Source organism: Calidris pugnax, unplaced genomic scaffold (genome assembly GCF_001431845.1).
Source record: "Calidris pugnax isolate Ruff unplaced genomic scaffold, ASM143184v1 scaffold1, whole genome shotgun sequence".
Lineage (NCBI taxonomy): Eukaryota > Metazoa > Chordata > Aves > Charadriiformes > Scolopacidae > Calidris > Calidris pugnax.
The window spans coordinates 2,681,198-2,689,394 of record NW_015090800.1 but is presented as its reverse complement, the minus strand read 5'-3'; the positions used below and the strand labels follow the sequence as shown (position 1 = coordinate 2,689,394).

Below are 8,197 nucleotides of genomic sequence, written 5' to 3'. Positions count from 1 at the left end.
GAGAAACGCAAAGGTACTGACAGCAGCTGGGGAGGGGGGGGGAACGGGGGAGTTTCTCCAAGTCATTGTAAGCCTTCACCAAAACAAAAAGAAAAAAGCAAAATAAAGAAAAAAAAACCAAACAAACAAACAAACAACCCCAAACCACACAAAACCTCCCAAGACTCCAAAGCAAAGCCCTTCCCCGAGGAAGTAGGTGTATCTAAGGAAGAAGGTGTAGCTCCTTCCAGATACGGGAACAAAAAAAGTCGCCCCGAAATCACTCGAAATCCGGGTTTTCGAGGATTTCGTTTCCGTCTGGCACTGCCTGCCTCCCGACCCCTTCTGCTCAGCTCGGGGGGGGGATAGCCCCACGCACAGACACTCCTGGCGTGCTCACAGGTAGCCAGGGTCCCGCTGCCTGACGCCACGCTGCTGGCACAGTCGTGCTTTTCTATAACCAGCCACTTCCAGTCCTACCGAAAACCAGGCTGTTGCCTGAGAATCTCCGTTTGCGCTGATTTCACTTTCAAATAAGTTTTTTTTGCCTTTTGTGACTCCAGAGAAAAGCCAGAAAACATAAATCCTTCAACAGCATCAGACAGATGAAAAGAACCACCCCCCCCTTTCAGGTACTAGAAAAACTAATCTGATTTTTGAGGTTCCGTTCCTGATTTTTGGTAGGATTCAATTGCCCAGCCCTGAAAGATTTACAAACCTGCTTAATTAACGTTCCCGAGTCTCTTTCCAGGCTTCACCAAGATTCCTTGCGAAGACCAAAATCACACCCACACCAGACACACAGCCATTTCCAGGAGCGAGCCACGGTTATCCAAACATAGCAACAGGTCCTTCACGCTACCAAGTTTCTGTGATTCCAGGCCCTCTTCGAGAAACCCGCGGAGGAAAAATATAAACTAATGAAAGAGCAGCTGCTCGCTGAAATTTCCACTCAGTTCCAAGCAATGAGACTTGGCAGGTCCTTGCTTTTTATAACACTCCGTGACTCATTTGCAGAGGCAGGTGAAGTCAGAGCCATCCCTGCCAGAGTCGTGCCCCTGACGGTTCCTCCAGGAAGGACACGGATTTTTCCCCAACCCTTTTTTTTTAAAAAAAAGAAGCAAGTGGATAAGGCTCAGCTACTCAGCTCCTGTTTGCAGGGGTTCAGCTGCCCACTCTCTGCTCAAGCGATGCTAGTCCATGCTTGGCCTGGTGTTTTCCAGCTGATCTTCCTGAGAATAAGACCTGAGCTCTGCAAAAGGTGGTATTTTGCCAGAAATCCCGGGTGGGTTCAGGGCTGAAGGCGGAGGGCAGGAGGCTCACTGCGGGCTCCTGTGAGCCAAGGGCAGGAGAGAGTAACCTGAGATTGCAGATCAGGCTGGGAGAGGTGGGGCCTCACTTAGGAGTTCACCTTAACCCTCCTTTTAAAAAAAAAAAAACAAACAAAAACCAAACACCCAAGAGAAAAAGAAAAGCCGTTCAGGCAACTTTCCCTTCCTGGCTCTGAGCTGGCAAAGCCCCTTGTCACGCTGCATCTTCTTTTCATAGTTCTGTCCCTGCTGCTTTTTCTGGTCCAGGGAGTCCTCTATGAAACAGGAAAGTTCAAAAAAAAAAAATCTCTTGTGAAATAATGGGGCGGGGGGGTGTGGGGGGGAAATGTCAGTCCACTTTTATGTACCTAAAGAAGCAATGAAACGCGCAGACACCACAGGCTGATCTTGGTAACAGGAAGTTTGTTCTCCACAAACCTTCGAGCCTCAAGGAATCAGATTGTGGAGGGGTCACCTGGGTCACGCGTGTGAATGAGAGCTCCCAGGAACGCTGACACCTAAACTGACATTTCCAAACTCTTCGTGCCGTGCACACCCACCCTAGGTAAATAATAATAGGTAATTTGTACATAAAAGTGCTTTCCCCCTGAGAGGCAGAAAGGAACTCAATAGATGCTATTAAAGAAAAGGTCGGGGGCTGCTTCAGTCCTTGGCAGGGATAAACAGTGCTTCTCTTCCCCCTTCTTTCCTGGATAACAGCCCAAGACCACCCCCTGCTCCAATTCCTGCTACCAAAGGACAGAAGACAAATGCAGAAGACCACTCTGGGTTGATATTTTTGTTTATTTTCATTTGGGGAAAAAAAAAAATATTTACAAGGAACAGAGATAATGGAGAGGAACGTGGAAAGAAAGAGGATGTGAGGATGAGAAAAAAGGGAAACCAGAAGAATAAATTGGGAGAGAGAAAGATTTGGGGAAGAATAAATTCCGCTTCTGTGCTTTATCAACTTTTCTTTAGGGGATGTACAGCAGACGTGGACATTTATAAAATTCTTGTATATGATTATGAAGCTAATATCGCTGCAGACAGGAAGCCAGAATATTGTAACACAGGGGACGAAGAAGAAACTTCACTGATGTTTCTCTGTTCGGGGAGAAGACAAAATAAACCGGAGAATCTCCTTCTGTTGTAGAATCTCCTTTTTTTTTGTGTGTGTGTGTGTGTGTGTGCGCGTATGATTGAACTCGATGATCTCAAAGGTCCCTTCCAACCATGAAGATTCAGTGATATCTTAAGATACTTTCCGTGCTGGGAACCTGCAGAATGACTTAGACACGACGAATGACTTTTACACAACCTCCTGGCAGACCCTGCAGAGTCTTTTTGCTGACACCCCCACTCCCCCTCCTCCACCAAGCCCCCTTCCTGCGTGGAATTTGGCCAAACTCCCTGGCTGCTCGCAATGTCCTTTGCAGGTGGAGCTGGGAGGGAAGGCACGGCGCCGGGGAACAAACCTGCAGGTTCCTGGGGAGCTCCATTGTTCGGGCTGGATTGAAAAGAGATGGGCAAGAGTTCAATTTGTACAGTATTGGCTGCAGCCAGCCCGGGGATTTAAGATTAACTGCCTGATACTGGAATTTCCACTCTCATTGAAAACAGACACTACCGTATCCATAGAGCTTTGGGGAGAAAAAAAAAATAAATATACAAAGCCAGCCTGATTTTTCTCTTGATTTTAAGGCACGTGCAGCGACAGTGAGAAAGAGCAGAAGGGTTCCTGATTTAGGAGCATAAAAATGTGAGGTTAATCCGGAGGAATCCACAGCAAATGAGAGAAACGAGAGAGACTGGCTATCAGTCCAGGCACCCCATTCTTCATGCTACTGGAAACACATGAAAAAGAATAAAAAAAAAACCCGAATGGGGAAACTATTTATTTGCTGGGTAAAAATATAGAGAACTTTTTGCATAAAGGCTAAATATGATCCTATCCAGAAGACAGTATGAAGAATAAGCTTAGAGATTCGTCCAGTCCCAACGTAATTTGTAGTCTGATTGGGAGTTTCTTTGGGGTGTGTCTGTTTTTAAAATATTCTGATTAAATGTGTTGTCCTTTGCGCTATAAAAGACAGTTGGGTTTTTTTTTCCAATCCATTATCATTAGAAACTAAGTGAATGAAGTAGTTGTTCTAAACTCAGGTGTAGTATCTCAGTAGTAAATCTCTGAATAACCCAATGGCCTCAAAACTGGTAAGTTAGAGTTGGTCTAACATTGGGGAGATTCTATTAACTTCTAAATGAGTTAGGAATCTAGGGTCTCCTATCAAAAATTAGTTTTGGGGAAACCAATTAGTTTTGGGGAAACCCTCTAATGTGCTTGGTTTTGCTTTTCACCCCCCCCCCACACCCATGGAAAATGAAATATAAAATAAAATTATTTGAAAACCTCCTCTCTCCCCACAGGCTTTGGAACATTAAGAATTAGTCATTTCCCTTATTGGAGATCTTGTGCTTCGTTAATTAATACATAAATTATACAAAAATTAATACAAAATTACAGGATCTGCTTGCATTTTCTTTAATAACCTTTCTAGGGAAGATTGGTTCAGGTAAAAAAAATACAGCAGACCAGAGATCTAGCTATGATCTAAACCCCAAAAGGAGGAACCCAGTGTGTCTGTGACCTTTTCCTCACAGAAACCAAACTCCAGGCTCAGTTCTGAACCAGAGGGAAAAAGCCTGGACTGTTCCTGGCTGACTCATTCCCTTTATCCCAGGTATGGAGCCAAAGCAGTACCGAGGATTCCCAAAAGCCTCATTTCTGCCCAAGAAATGATTCTTCTGAAGAGCTTGGGGAGACGACAGCGAATCTATCAGGCGAGAACAAGGTGTCTGTCAGAGTGCAGTCATCTCCACGGGGACTCCCAGTGACTGTGACAGATAGGAGTGCCTCAAAGAGCCACCGTGAATCACTTTGCCCACTTTCTAGGAGGGGCTGCTCTGTACCACAGAAAAGTCTGGTGTCTTAAAAAAAAAACCCCAAAAAAGGCACAATCATTTGCTTGTGGTCCCTGCAGCACCTCCATCCCCAAGTCCGAGGATGTGGAGTTACACCTCCTGGATGTTCTGTTCTCTGTTTTGCTGAATTTGGAGCTTGCATCACTAAATATACACTCCCCTCTTTGTCCCAGTCTAGCTGCCAGGGGTTATCAGATTTTTATTCCTTGTCCCGAATTATCGTTACATCCATGAGGGAAATTATTTGAGTGAGCTGTCTAGGATAAATGAGCCAGCTGTTTATCCTGAGCCCAAAACTTCTTCAGGCTGAAGCTGCCACCATCGCTGACTTACAAACTTGCCATCCAGCCATTCCAGTTACTAATGCATCAATTACAAGCCATGTAAATTTATGGCTAGGATTAAAGTTGAACGCGTGATGATAAAAAGCCTTCCAGTAAGACAATTGGGACATTATAAATTACCTGGCAGTCCTTTCTCTACAGCCCTTTGTGGATGGCAATCAGCTCGTGAGGTGACGTAGAGGACCTTTCTCCCACTGGAGCTGTGGGGAGCGTTGCCATGTACTTCAGAAGGAATAGAATCAGATCCAAATCCTTGATCTGCACGTTACTCCATCTCTGCACTCTGAGCTGGTTGGCTGACACTTGGATTTGGAAGTCAAGGAAGAAACCTGAGGCATAAGAAAAGCCATATGGGAACCACTGACATCATGTAGGCAAAGCTCAGCACGTTTGTGATGACTAGATTTTGATCTGTCCCCTCTCAAGAGTTACACTGTGTTTGATGGATGAGACTTTAATTGAATTTAAGCAAATAAATTGCTGCTTACCAAGCAAACTCGAATGTTGCTATGCATTTTGATGCCGCCGTATTCCTATCTTACGGAGACAAAAATGAAATAAGACACAGACAATCAATCTTTTTGTATCTACACTCTGCTCTTTGTAGGGAAGCATGACAGATGTTTTTTATTACGATTGTATGTTTATTGGGAGAGAGGTAGAGCATTAAACCTCAGATATTTCATTTTCCTTATATCTCATATTCGCAAGAAAAAAGAAGAGGACAGGCAGAAAGAAAAATATATAATGGAAAAAAAAATTCATCTGTTTTGCCAGAATTTATAGAAGTTTCTTTTTTTTCTTTTTCCTTCTAGAGTTTTGCACTATACTTCTCTGGTGGAGGAGGGGGAAGAATCTTAACCATATGGCTTCAGAATTCTTGAGTCAAGCACCTAAAATCAAAACATTTCTTTAATAATCATGAGGTGTTGATAAAAAAGATGCTGACATTTTTATTTGGGTTTGGGGTCTGTAGATTTCATATTTCCTAGCAGAAATGTCAGCGGGAGAAGCTTCCTTTTCCTAACAAATGACAAGGATTTGGTGCATTCACGAGAGTATAGCTAATTAAGCTCTTAAGAAATGTACCAAATATCATTGACACAATACTAAGATCATTAGATTGGCCAGTATTACTTTGTAAACTATATTTTTATTGTTAATTGTGCTGAATTTTAATTTTTAAAATAGTTGTGCTCGTTCCTGTTTTAAAGGACAGAAGGGCCCAGTTCAGCTGTCTGGCCTGTTTAGAGACACGTAGGTCATCTGAAAGTCTGCATTTGCATTTGTGGGGAAAAAATCCCCATCATTTCAGCACACACTTGCTTCGTTCTGATTGCATAATTATTTCATTAGCCAAGGGAAGTAATTAATAACGTTGATGACAATTTTTGGTCACATAGCTCTTGCCACAGACCTCAAAATCATCTATGAGCATTAATGTCTCTGGAGAGACAAGATTCATTGTACAGAAGGAGCAGCCAAGGCTCAGCTCATACTGAAAAACCTCACAGTTAGAGCCTTAAACTTGGGTTAAGTTGTGTTTGTATTAAAGCCTAAAATCATAGAATTTAAAAGATGATACCATCTGATCCTGGCAGATCAGAAATAAGAATAACAATAAATGCATATAAAACAGCTCTGTGTGTGTGTGTACGTGCCTAATTTCAAATACATTTTAGGTGCATCTTGTGAGTTTTGGGTGGAAGAAGGTGACTCGTTACTTCTGGTCCCACTGCATTGGCAAAGCCAAAGAGGAGAGAAGTTGCACCCAGTGCCCGTGGAAGAAGGGCTATGGTGGAACCCAGGAACCTAAGCTCCCCAAGTAGGGCTCTGACCATCACAGTACCCTGTACAAAAATGGGACAATGCCTCTGAGTTTCATTTCACACAGTCTCAGTCGCAGTCCTGGGAGTTACGACTGAGAAGGTTACGGCATGATTGAAAAGCTGCATATATAGTCACAAATTCAACTAGACTCAACAAACTCTTTCCTTCCTGAGAGAGGTGCCCATGAGATCATTTCATTTCCATACTGTTTTCCCATCAACACATGTAATGTCCAAGTTCATAATTGCTTAAGTCTGTGAGAGATGTGGCAGATCTACAGCTGCATTACTTGAAGTATGATTTTGCCTTCAGGCACCCCAAAACCCTGTGGTAATACCAGCATTTAAAGCACACATGCTACCAAATCAAAGAGGACCTTTCCTGAGCTTATAACAGATGAAGTCGGGAAAGGCTAATAATAATTAAAAGGAAGACTAAATCCTGTTTTTATGATGATCATTAGTCAGCCAATGGTGGATTTCATCCTAGGGTGGTCACAACTGTTTGCTGCTACAAGGAGAAGCCACCTACCATAGGAGACCTTATGCAGCCCTCCTGGAGTACACAGATACTGAATAAAAATCTGCCTAGAAAAAGCAAAAGCTCGTCAGGTGGACTATAATGGCTTCTTGACAGTACACTAGCACACTACACTATAGTATAAGGCAGTGAGAACATAAATACAACCAAAAACATGCTTTAGAAGGCAGGGTTCAATTACTTGGGTTGAATTTTGCCCAAACTCCACGCATGTTACAAAAATTACTGCAGAGAAGTAGGTGAGATACTGAGAAAACATAATACAAACACTGTGCCAGTCAACACACATTTCAAAAGCAATTTTGGAACGTATGTTATGGATGTCTGGGTTAATTTTCTATTTTAATTGTCTCACACATTCATCCCATGGCCCATTCCTGATTTCACGTTTGTTTAGGATCCTGTCTCAAGACCTGTGAATCCCTTGTGAGATGTTTCTTCTATGAAGACAGGCTGAGAGAGTTGGGGTTGTTCACTCTGCAGAAGAGAAAGCTCCGGCGAGACCTTATCTGGGGAGGCCTTCCAGTATCTGAAGAGGACCTACAAGAAAGCTGGAGACAGACATTTTTACAAGGGCATGTAATGGCAGGATGAGGGATAATGGTTTCAAACTGGAAGAGGGGAGATTTAGATTAGATATTATGAAGAAATTCTTCCTTGTGAGGGTGGTGAAGCACTGGAACAGGTTTCCCAGAGAAGTTGTGGCTGCCCATCTCTGGAGGTGTTCAAGACCAGGCTGGATGGGGCTTTGAGCAACCTGGTCTGGTGGGAGGTGTCCCTGCCCAGGGCAGGAGGGTGGAAGCTTGATGATCTTTAATGTCCCTTTCAACCCTGTGTGCCATTCTCCTTCCTCCACCATGTGAAGAGTTTTTAATTTTAAATTAATTCTTCTAATCGCTATTTTGCACCATCAGCTTGTTAAAATCTTTCCGGGTTCCTCACCGTGAAAGCTGACTGAAGACCTGTGTATTCAGAAAGAAATATTTTTTCCTTTTACTAAATAAATAAGCAAAAGTTTTCATACAGTGCTGAAGGATGTCCTTCCAGAGGTCCAAAAGACCTTTTGTACTCCAAAATAATTCTGTCTGGTAAAGAGGGAATGAGAGATTTCAGAGGGCATCCAGTCTATGCATATTCTCCTAGGGAGAAATAGGGCAAAGATGTGCTTTTTAACCCAAGGGCTTATGAAAGTTCCTAGTGTTTGGCACCCTC

General features: G+C 43.2%; 1 protein-coding gene across 3 annotated transcripts in view; it reads right to left on the bottom strand.

Moving 5' to 3' along the window:
* The window catches only part of EPS8 (epidermal growth factor receptor pathway substrate 8), a 143,132-nt gene extending 141,802 nt beyond the window's left edge, over positions 1–1,330 (bottom strand). For 2 of the 3 annotated variants that reach the window (XM_014937366.1, XM_014937364.1), the window contains exon 1: positions 698–1,330. The gene's annotated coding sequence lies outside the window, so the exon portion shown is untranslated. The remainder of the gene's footprint in view (positions 1–697) is intronic. The other variant, XM_014937368.1, reaches the window with a different exon arrangement.
* Positions 1,331–8,197: the final 6,867 nt, after the last annotated feature.